Raw genomic sequence first — 9,063 nt, forward strand, 5'->3', positions numbered from 1 at the left:
TAACAGCCTCCAGACAGCGCAGTGGACTTGTTTTTTGTGTGCATGCGCGTTGTGTGTGTGTGTGTGTGTGTGTGTGTGTGTGTGTGTGTGTGTGTGTGTGAGAGCAGAGTGCAATGGTCCCAAACGTATGGAACAAAATTTGCACTCTAAATGGAACCAAACTGCACTGTAAATGCAATGCAAATGCGACGAATAATCCATGTCATGTGACATACAAAGCACCAATCAAATGATAAGGATTCACTCAGCCGTTATATAATATGGACTATCTATAACTGAATGTTATGGGGTAAAAATAGTAAAAATGGTGAGAAAGGCTAATTTTAGTGTGTACAGGGTTCAAAAGTTAAAGTTGCTCCAATTTTAGCAAAGATTAATGGAAATTACTGGTTGAGCTACAAGGATGGAAAAAGGGAATAGCTTGCATCATCTGCCATGTTTAGATATCATGCACCATCAGTTACCTCAATCAAATCGTCATCTCGCTTCTGATGTTGTCCCGCACACACACAACCGGGTCGGCACTTGTACACGCGTGTACTACCAAAAAAAAATTAGACTGTGTACATCCTCAGTGCAGAGAGAAAAAAAAAAATCACGTCAGAAATTAGTCCTGCTTTTCATTCTAACTTCCTGCCAACAGCCTCCAGACAGCGCAGTGGATTTGTTTTTTGTGTGCATGCGCATTGTGTGTGTGTGTGTGTGTGCGCGAATGAGCACCTGCATGCATGCGTGTGTGCACCTGTGCAGAGTGCAATGGTACCAAACATATAGAACCAAATTTGCACTCTAAATGGAACCAAACTGCACTCTGAATGCAATGCAACACAAATGGGACAAATTAATCCATGTCATGTGACATACAAAGCACCAATCAAGTGACAAGGATCCACTCAGCCGTTATATAATGTCAGATGTCCCATGTCCATGTACACAGCTTCAGTAACAAACAGCACATCTCCACACGTTAGGCTCCAAAATCTGACACTCTGAAAAAGTTAAGAATTTCGGGGTGAAACGTGTCATCTCCTCTCTGTAAATCTGAGCCACCACTTTTGAACAGCAGCTCTGAAGCTTCATTGTTGGACAGAGCATGTTCATTTCCCTCTGTCTGTCTGTCATTGGGATGTTTCTGTTTTGCTAATAAGGACGTCACACACTGAAAAATGCAGAGGATTGCTGAGTGAAACGTTTTCCAGAAATGCACCTGCTAACACTCATAGTGAGAGGAATAAAATACATCAGAGATCACTAATTATTAGCACATGTGTGCAGAGACATTTACAATCATGAGTACTTATATGTTGTCTTACTAACTGGAATGTTAAAAAATGCGAGACATGTCCTTTAAGGATCACCACTAATCAACATGCTGAATGAGGGGAAATGAGGGTCGTGATGTGACATTCATGGAAGATTTTTCGACAGCCAAAAACGTGCTCCACGAATATAATGAATATCAGACACCAACACGCACTGTTAAGAAACCGATTCAGATGTGTTAAGTCACTTTAAGAATGTCAGAAATGTGCTACAAATGACAGAAAAATTAAATTTGTAACACATCCTGCCTATGTGTAAATGCAGCATTATATAGAATTATTTTCTCTTACATCTTTTAAGAGCCTTAACAAGATTAAATTAATAAAATATAAGTATGTTAATAATAAAATGTAATAATGCATTATCATTAATATTATCCACCAATCCATTTTCTAAGCCCACTTTTTCCAAATAAGGGTCATGGTTGTCAGGATCTGGACTTTTGTATCATGTCATTCTGTTTGTTCTGTTTAGCTTAGGTTTGGTTGTTTTTCAGTGTGTGATTTCTCTTGCTGGGTTTTTCCTGCTTGGGTTTTGTCTTTCCCTATCTCTCTCGTCTGTCTCTCTTTGTGCTTGGTGGTGGGTGGTGCACACTGTTAGGGCCACACCTTGTTCTGGAACTTTCCGCACACCTGTTTCTAATCTGCATCTCATCACCAGGGTGTATATAAGCTTCATTGGTTGCACTTGTTCCTCGCCAGATTGTTGTGCCTTGTGCCTTTGTTTCAGCTCTGTAGCTGTATTTTTCTGGTCCCGCTTACCACATTGTTTTTTTGACCACCTGCCTGTTTTCTGACCACACCTTATTGCCTGATGTTTCTGATTTGTTTGCTGTTATTAGACTGCCTTTTTGTGTACCAGACCCTGCTGAGCCACTCAGTAAACAATCTTAAAAAACAGAGTTGCATTGTTGAGTCCTGCATTTGTGTCCAGACGTCTCTGACCATGAACTTCATAATGGTATGGCTGGAGTCTATCCCAAGAATCACTGGTCAACAGGCAGGGTGCACCCTGGACAGGCTGTCAGTCTGTCGCAGAGCCACATACAGTGCTGTGAAACATATTTGTGCCCCTTTGGGCTTTTACATGCTTTAATTTTTTTATGACATCAAAAACTTAACAAAAGTTCAGGCTTTTATATAAACATTTCTTAAATGATGCCCTTTAAACTCACGGTGAAAAGTAATCTTTACATCATCAATTAAAATAAATTAAAAAAACAGTATTAGCACTCTATGGTAAATTTGTGTGGAGTAGACCATTCTCAAAAACTAAAGGGCTGTGCAAGAACGAGACGAGTGAGGAAAACCACCAAGACACCCAGACAACCCTGAAGAAGTTACAGGCTTCTGTGGCTACGATAGCAGAAATTGTGCAAAGTGCAATTTTTGAATTTTTGCGTCACCAGTTATACAACTTCATGAAACAGATCAAATCTAGGCTTGCATCTGCAGTGTGGCTTCTGGCAAAATGTAGCTGAACTTTCAAAAAAACAAAAAAAAACAAAAAAACTCCTCTATACCATTTCATCATGTGGCTTTCCTCACTGTCTACACAGATTTACCATAGAGTATCATACTATTTGTGTTTCTTCATAATTTGAAGGGCATCATTTTAATTTTGTTGTTGTTGTTGTTGCATAAAATGCCTTTTTTTTTAAGCTTTTTGAGGTAAAAAAAAAAAAAGATTCAAACTTGTAAACGTTCATGAGTGCACTAATGTTTTCACAGCACTGTATAGACAGAGAAACATGCTCACAATCTGTTGTGATCAATTACAGGATGAACCCAAACATGCAGGCAGTAAACACAGAGGATGTAAATGGAAGACAAAGGAGAGCATGGTGGATTAGTGATTAGTACTGTCACCTCACAGCAAGAATGGGATTGATTCCCACCTGTGGCTTCCTCCCACATCCAAAGACATGCAGGTTAGGTGGGTTGGAAACTTTAAATTGTCCGTAGGTGTGTGTGCAGGTGTGAATGTGTTTGTCTGTCTAAATGCGGCCCTGCAACAGACTGGGTTAAACAAAGGGGCAATTAGTAGAGGAATGTCACAAAATAGCAAAACTCACTAGAGGTGTCAAACAATAATCTGACAACTCAAAGAAGAACAGTGCAGTACATAAATGGTGACACAAACGAACTGCCAGAAGACAGGTGAGGTGATTAGGAACTTTGGAGCAGCTGTGTAGGGGAGACCGGGTGACAAAGACACACCTAGAAACACACACAGACAACTGACAAACACAACGTGACACAAATGCCAAGGACCTCTGGGACTGAGTAGAACACAAATACATACTAAAACCAAATACCAAAACACAAGGTAAAGAAAACCCACAAATCAAAGACTAACAACTAAGGTGGAACTCAAAGAGACAACAGAGTGCAAAAACAGGAAACAACTGAACACAATGACAATTAGCATAAGGACACAGGCAGTGGACAGATTACAACACAATCTCTGTTATTATTATGGAATTCTACAGTTGGACCTCAAAGATCGGTATGTGGACGGATCTTCCTTGTCTCAACATGTTGTTTGTCTTCGCCTTTCAGATTTTGGCCAGCCAACAACTATGATGACATTACCTCAGCTCCAACATGAAGTCGTTTCTGTGCGTCAGTATTGAAAATGGTGCATGAACATGACATTCAGTTCAGAAAGCGTGCTGCAGCTTTTATTTACCAACAGCCTTCGTCCAGCTAATGCTCACATGGTCTGAGCACCAGCTGTGTGACGTTGGTGTGGTGGAACAGAAACACTGATTCATGATCTTTGTGGTCTGATCGTGGTGCCTGAAGAAGAGTCACTTCCGATGACTTGACTTTACTCATGAACAAAAATTTCCATGAACAAGGAACAAAAGAAGATAAATCTTGTAAACATTACCCCTTACATCATAAATTCATAAAAAAAAAAAAAATCCTTCCCACTGTTGAAGAATATGCAACATGTTCTGAAGCCAGTGCACGTTTGTGCATCACTGCATCACAAAAAGTAATCAAAGAGTGAAATGTTACGTGATTGTCTGCGCAACTTAATGAATGGCGTTTGATGAATTAAAGCGTGGAACCTTCTGATTCAGGAAAAGGTCGTGTTTTATTTCATGTGTTTGCACAAAGGACACCTTAAATTAGCAGATATTTTAATGGGGTTTTGTCTGAAATTGTTATGCACGAGATTGGAACAACACTTATGCATCCTTATCTCGTGAGTGATCGTTCTGTGATATTGTTACAAACGAGGTCACAGGAGATGGTTCCCATGGCATTTGAGCAAGCCTACTTTGCTTGGAGATAATAGGTCAGGTTGTGTTTTTCTCCTGCTTTTGTGCTTCTTCACAGCCGAGGTCATTTTGAACTTTGCCTTCCATGACTTGACAGCTTTGTGCAAAAATTGCGATCGCCACGCCTGCACAAAACAAACACAACACTAACCTCGTTTTCGGAAAGTGTTTCCTGTAAAGATGCACTTGGCAGCGCTTGCACGCTTGGGAACACTTCATCCACTTTGACTGTTTCCTGGTTGTTTCCCTGAATAAATCAGAGGATCTGCAGGACCTGATGTGCACTCACGAGCGATTTGTTGGTTAGCAGACGCACCAACAACCTGCTTCTACGTAAAACTGACTCATGCACCAGCGCCGCCCCCCTGCAGACTTTACTCTCTCCACACACACACACACACACACACACACACACACACACACACACACACACACACACACACACACACACACACACACACACACACACACACACACACACACACACACACACTCCATCCTGCAAACTGCTTGACGGCCCTGACCCACAATGCATTGTGTCCTGACATTAAAAGCAGATATGACAGGAGAATGTTTTAAATATTTATCAAGCTGAAATGTTGAATAGTCTTTGGTTCAAGCTTCTTAAATGTGAGGATTTGATGCTTTTCTTAGGTTTTGGACTGTTGGTTCAGACAAAAAAAAACAACAAAAAAAAACACTACGAGGCGGCATCTCAAATTCTGTGAATTTGTTTCCATTTTTTAAGGCACATTAATGTCAGAAACAGAAATTAAGACGTACTTGGCTGCTTCAAAGTAAACCCTGAGCGGTCTAGCTCTGCATTTTATACCTCAATCTGATCTTAAATCTTGAACATCTCATAGAAATACCAGAGTGATGTCACTAATATTGCAAAGTGTCACATGAATGTTAGATTACTGTCTGAATATGGTGCATTCAGAGTGCATTATAAATAATTTGTGATCTTAGTCTTTCCCAGTGGTGGCACTCAATGTTTTTTCTTTTGGGGGGCAGGGTTGCTTTTGGGCTGATTATTTGATATGAGGGTGACCTTATCGATATTTCAAGTACATTTCAAGTTTGTACTTCATCCATGTTGTCAGTTTACACAAATAATGCCCAACAGCTATTAACTAGCACTAACACTTGCTTAAAATCATAACAACAACTCTTCCACCAAGACACAAACAGTATAAATTTGGGAAAACTTACAGGCAGAACAATGGATGGCCTACAGAGCTCCTCTGGGTGGCGCTATTCTCCTTCATATTTTCTGAATATCGGGCTGTGTGTGTGTCCTGCTGTTCAGCAAGTTTGCCAAGTTTTGGGCCCTAGCAAATTTTGATGGGAGGGGTGTAAACTTGCTGTACAGTGTGTAAACAGCATCTCATGGATACTGCAAACTTAGTGGTGCTATAGAACTGGGTCAGTCAAAGAGGTGCCAAATTCTTCACTTTGAAGTGCCATAAATTCATCTGGATGTTTGACCACAGTCCAAAAACAAATTTGATGTTACATGAATTACATACAGTTACAATACATTACAATTACATGCATTATGTTGGCACAGTGGTGCACCAGTAACTTTTTCCTCACAATAAGAAGGTCCAGGATTTGAAGGCCACCTACGGCCCAGTCCCTGTCTACACCTGGAGTTGTTTCAAGACTCACATTTCCCATAAATCTTGTCCCAGATAAAGATCTGGATCCATACCAGATCCACTGTGGCGACCCCAAGCAAAATGGGAGCAACTGACAAAAATCACAAACAATTAAACAGTGCTGAGAATGTGAGAAACTGAGACTGAAAATAGAATTTTACATGTCAAATGTCTAATTTGTCAGAGGGTTATTTGATTTGATTTAACCAGTTAAGTTATTAAGAAAAAAAAAATCTTATTTACAATAATGACCTTGTGGATAGGGAAAAACACAGAGTAAAAAGGTTATTTTGGCTGGTGGCTACTGAAACTCAGGGTGTGTGTGTGTGTGGGGGGGGGGGGGGGGCAGCTCCACTAAACGCCACCTTAAGGCTGCTAGTGCACCGAGACACCTGATATTCCAATGGGATTGCCAGTTTTGCTAGAAGACATCATTTGACCACGCGTGCCATTTGGAAAAGAATATTCCCCCCGTGTGCGCCAGGCTTCAGGCCTGTTGGTGCTTATGTCTCGACTCCGTAGCATCAAGCAGATGAGACTCTGCGACTCCCCCTACATGGGACGGCAGTCTGATGCAGGTTACATCACCAGACAAGGAGGGTATCAATTTACAGCTGGGTGGAATGAGGCGATCCAGATTGTGTCTTGTTCAAGACAGGTAGTGTGAGTGGGATTTGAACCCATGCCAGCTCCGTATCCATTGAGCTGCTCAACAGACCTGTTTCTAATCTGTTTTGCGAGAAGGACAAATTAAACTGCAGCCAAGTCATTTTCCCCAAACTTGGGGTTTGAAACAGAAATCGTAACTTTTTAGGTAAGAGATCAGTCTGACAGGCTCACGAGCAAATCTATATATGGGACAAAACAGCAACTGATATTTTCCCCAAATGCACAATTGTCAAAAGTATCTTTTTTGGGCTCAAAAGCAACAAAGAATTTGAATCTTCTTGTGGAAAAATTGGTCCCACTTGCATTTCAAGCAAATTTTAGTCTTTTACATGCATTTTTTTTTTCAGAATTGTACCTTCAGGGGAGGTGATGGTCTAGTGGATAAGGTGTTGGGCTTGACACCAGAAGATCCTGGGTTCAAATCCCTGCCTGACTGGAAAATCACTAAGGGCCCTTGGGCAAGGTCTTTAATCCCCTATTGTTCCTGGTGTGTAGTGAGCGCCTTGTATGGCATCGGGGTGAATGTGAGGCATAATTGTAAAGCGCTTTGAGTCTGATGCAGATGGAAAAGCGCTATATAAATGCAGTCCATTTACCATTTTACCTGCAAAATCAAGATATATGAAGTGCGTGAAGAAGATGACAGCATGCATTCTGCTTCTGCATGAACACAGTCGTGTGGATTTGACAAAGAAGTCAGAAACAAATACATCACTGTTTATCTGATCAAATTTAAATGTCACATTTTGATTGTTCCAGATATATATGTGTGTGTGGGGGGGTTTACATATATTATTCCCTGAAAATTAAAATATACCATTTCTCATCCATGACCTGTCAGAACAGAGGTCTTGTTGTCTGCCAATAAATGAGCTGTGCCCAACCACCACGGAATATTAATGGAGGCCGGATCATCAGTATGTGTGCATTAATTCACACACTGCATCACACACGCGTGCAGGGTGCGTGCGTGTAAGAGCTACTGTGATTTGATCCATCAACAGAGGACATCTTAGGCCTGACAGACTCCGCTGCACGTCACTTACATATCAACAAAACCGCATCAGTTCGATCGCCAATAATCAATCAGAGCCGATCGGAAGCGACGCGCGACGACGCAGCGCGTCAGCAGCTGCCGTTATTGCGATGTGACAAACCTCATCAACAGGCACGCAAAAACATCCATCCCTCCACACAACTGTCACGGTGCGTCAAGATGGAAAACGTGCGCAATGTGCCAAGTGCTCACAGACTGCGCACACGCAATCCGGAGGACGGAGACGGAGGAAAAAAAACACCAAAAAGAAAAAAAACAAAAACAAAAAACAACACGCTTTTTTGGGGGGAACGTCTGGCTTACCTCAGAAACGACGCGAGCACCTGAATGACGTGATGGGGATGAAGATAGTCCGTCCATGGATGTGCTGCTGTCTTGATATTTTAACTAGGCCATTTCTTCCCTGATCGCGGTGATTTCTCGGGGTCGTAACGCGTCGCAGCGGCACCTTCTCCGCGTCCGTCTCTCTCCAAAAAAAGCACACCTCATACTGCGCCCTCTTCCTCCTCCTCCTCCTCCTCTCATCCCTCTCTGACAACACCCTGGTCTAGTTCTAATCCATGCACTTTAAAATCAATATTTAAATTAAAATCAAACCCCGCACACTAAATTGCAATAAAAGAGAGAGAAAAGAGTGTGTGAGGCGCGCGCCGCTGCAGCGTCACGTCTGTGCGCGTCGCTTCAAAAAGTCAACGCAGCGACGTGTCCTCGTTTCCCCATTTGTCCACGCTGATCATAATCACCTCCCACACTGCAGAAAACACGCACTGTCTGATTTAAATGTGAAATATCGCTCACAAAAAAATAATAAAATAAAATAAAAATCAGCTGCCCAATCTGCTCTGTACAACGACCTGGGCTTCCAGTTTTCTGGGGTTCCAGTCTGGGGAAAAAACAAAACGAAACACGTGGGATCCATTAAATGTACGTGCTGCCCGGTGACTCTCCAATCACAGCCAGCCAGAAGACAAACAAGCAGGAATCTTTGAATTCTGCTCCAGTCACATTCATTCATTCATTCATTTTCTGCCTCTTACGTTGCAGTGGCAGACCAAGCA

General features: G+C 41.8%; 1 protein-coding gene across 1 annotated transcript in view; it reads right to left on the bottom strand.

Annotated features, from left to right (window-relative positions):
• Positions 1–8,551, bottom strand: part of nlgn2b (neuroligin 2b) — a 233,898-nt gene extending 225,347 nt beyond the window's left edge. The window contains exon 1 of the mRNA XM_034177805.1: positions 8,309–8,551. The gene's annotated coding sequence lies outside the window, so the exon portion shown is untranslated. The remainder of the gene's footprint in view (positions 1–8,308) is intronic.
• Between the last annotated feature and the right edge of the window lie 512 nt (positions 8,552–9,063).

The sequence above is a fragment of the Thalassophryne amazonica genome, chromosome 9 (assembly GCF_902500255.1).
Source record: "Thalassophryne amazonica chromosome 9, fThaAma1.1, whole genome shotgun sequence".
Classification (NCBI taxonomy): Eukaryota; Metazoa; Chordata; class Actinopteri; order Batrachoidiformes; family Batrachoididae; genus Thalassophryne; species Thalassophryne amazonica.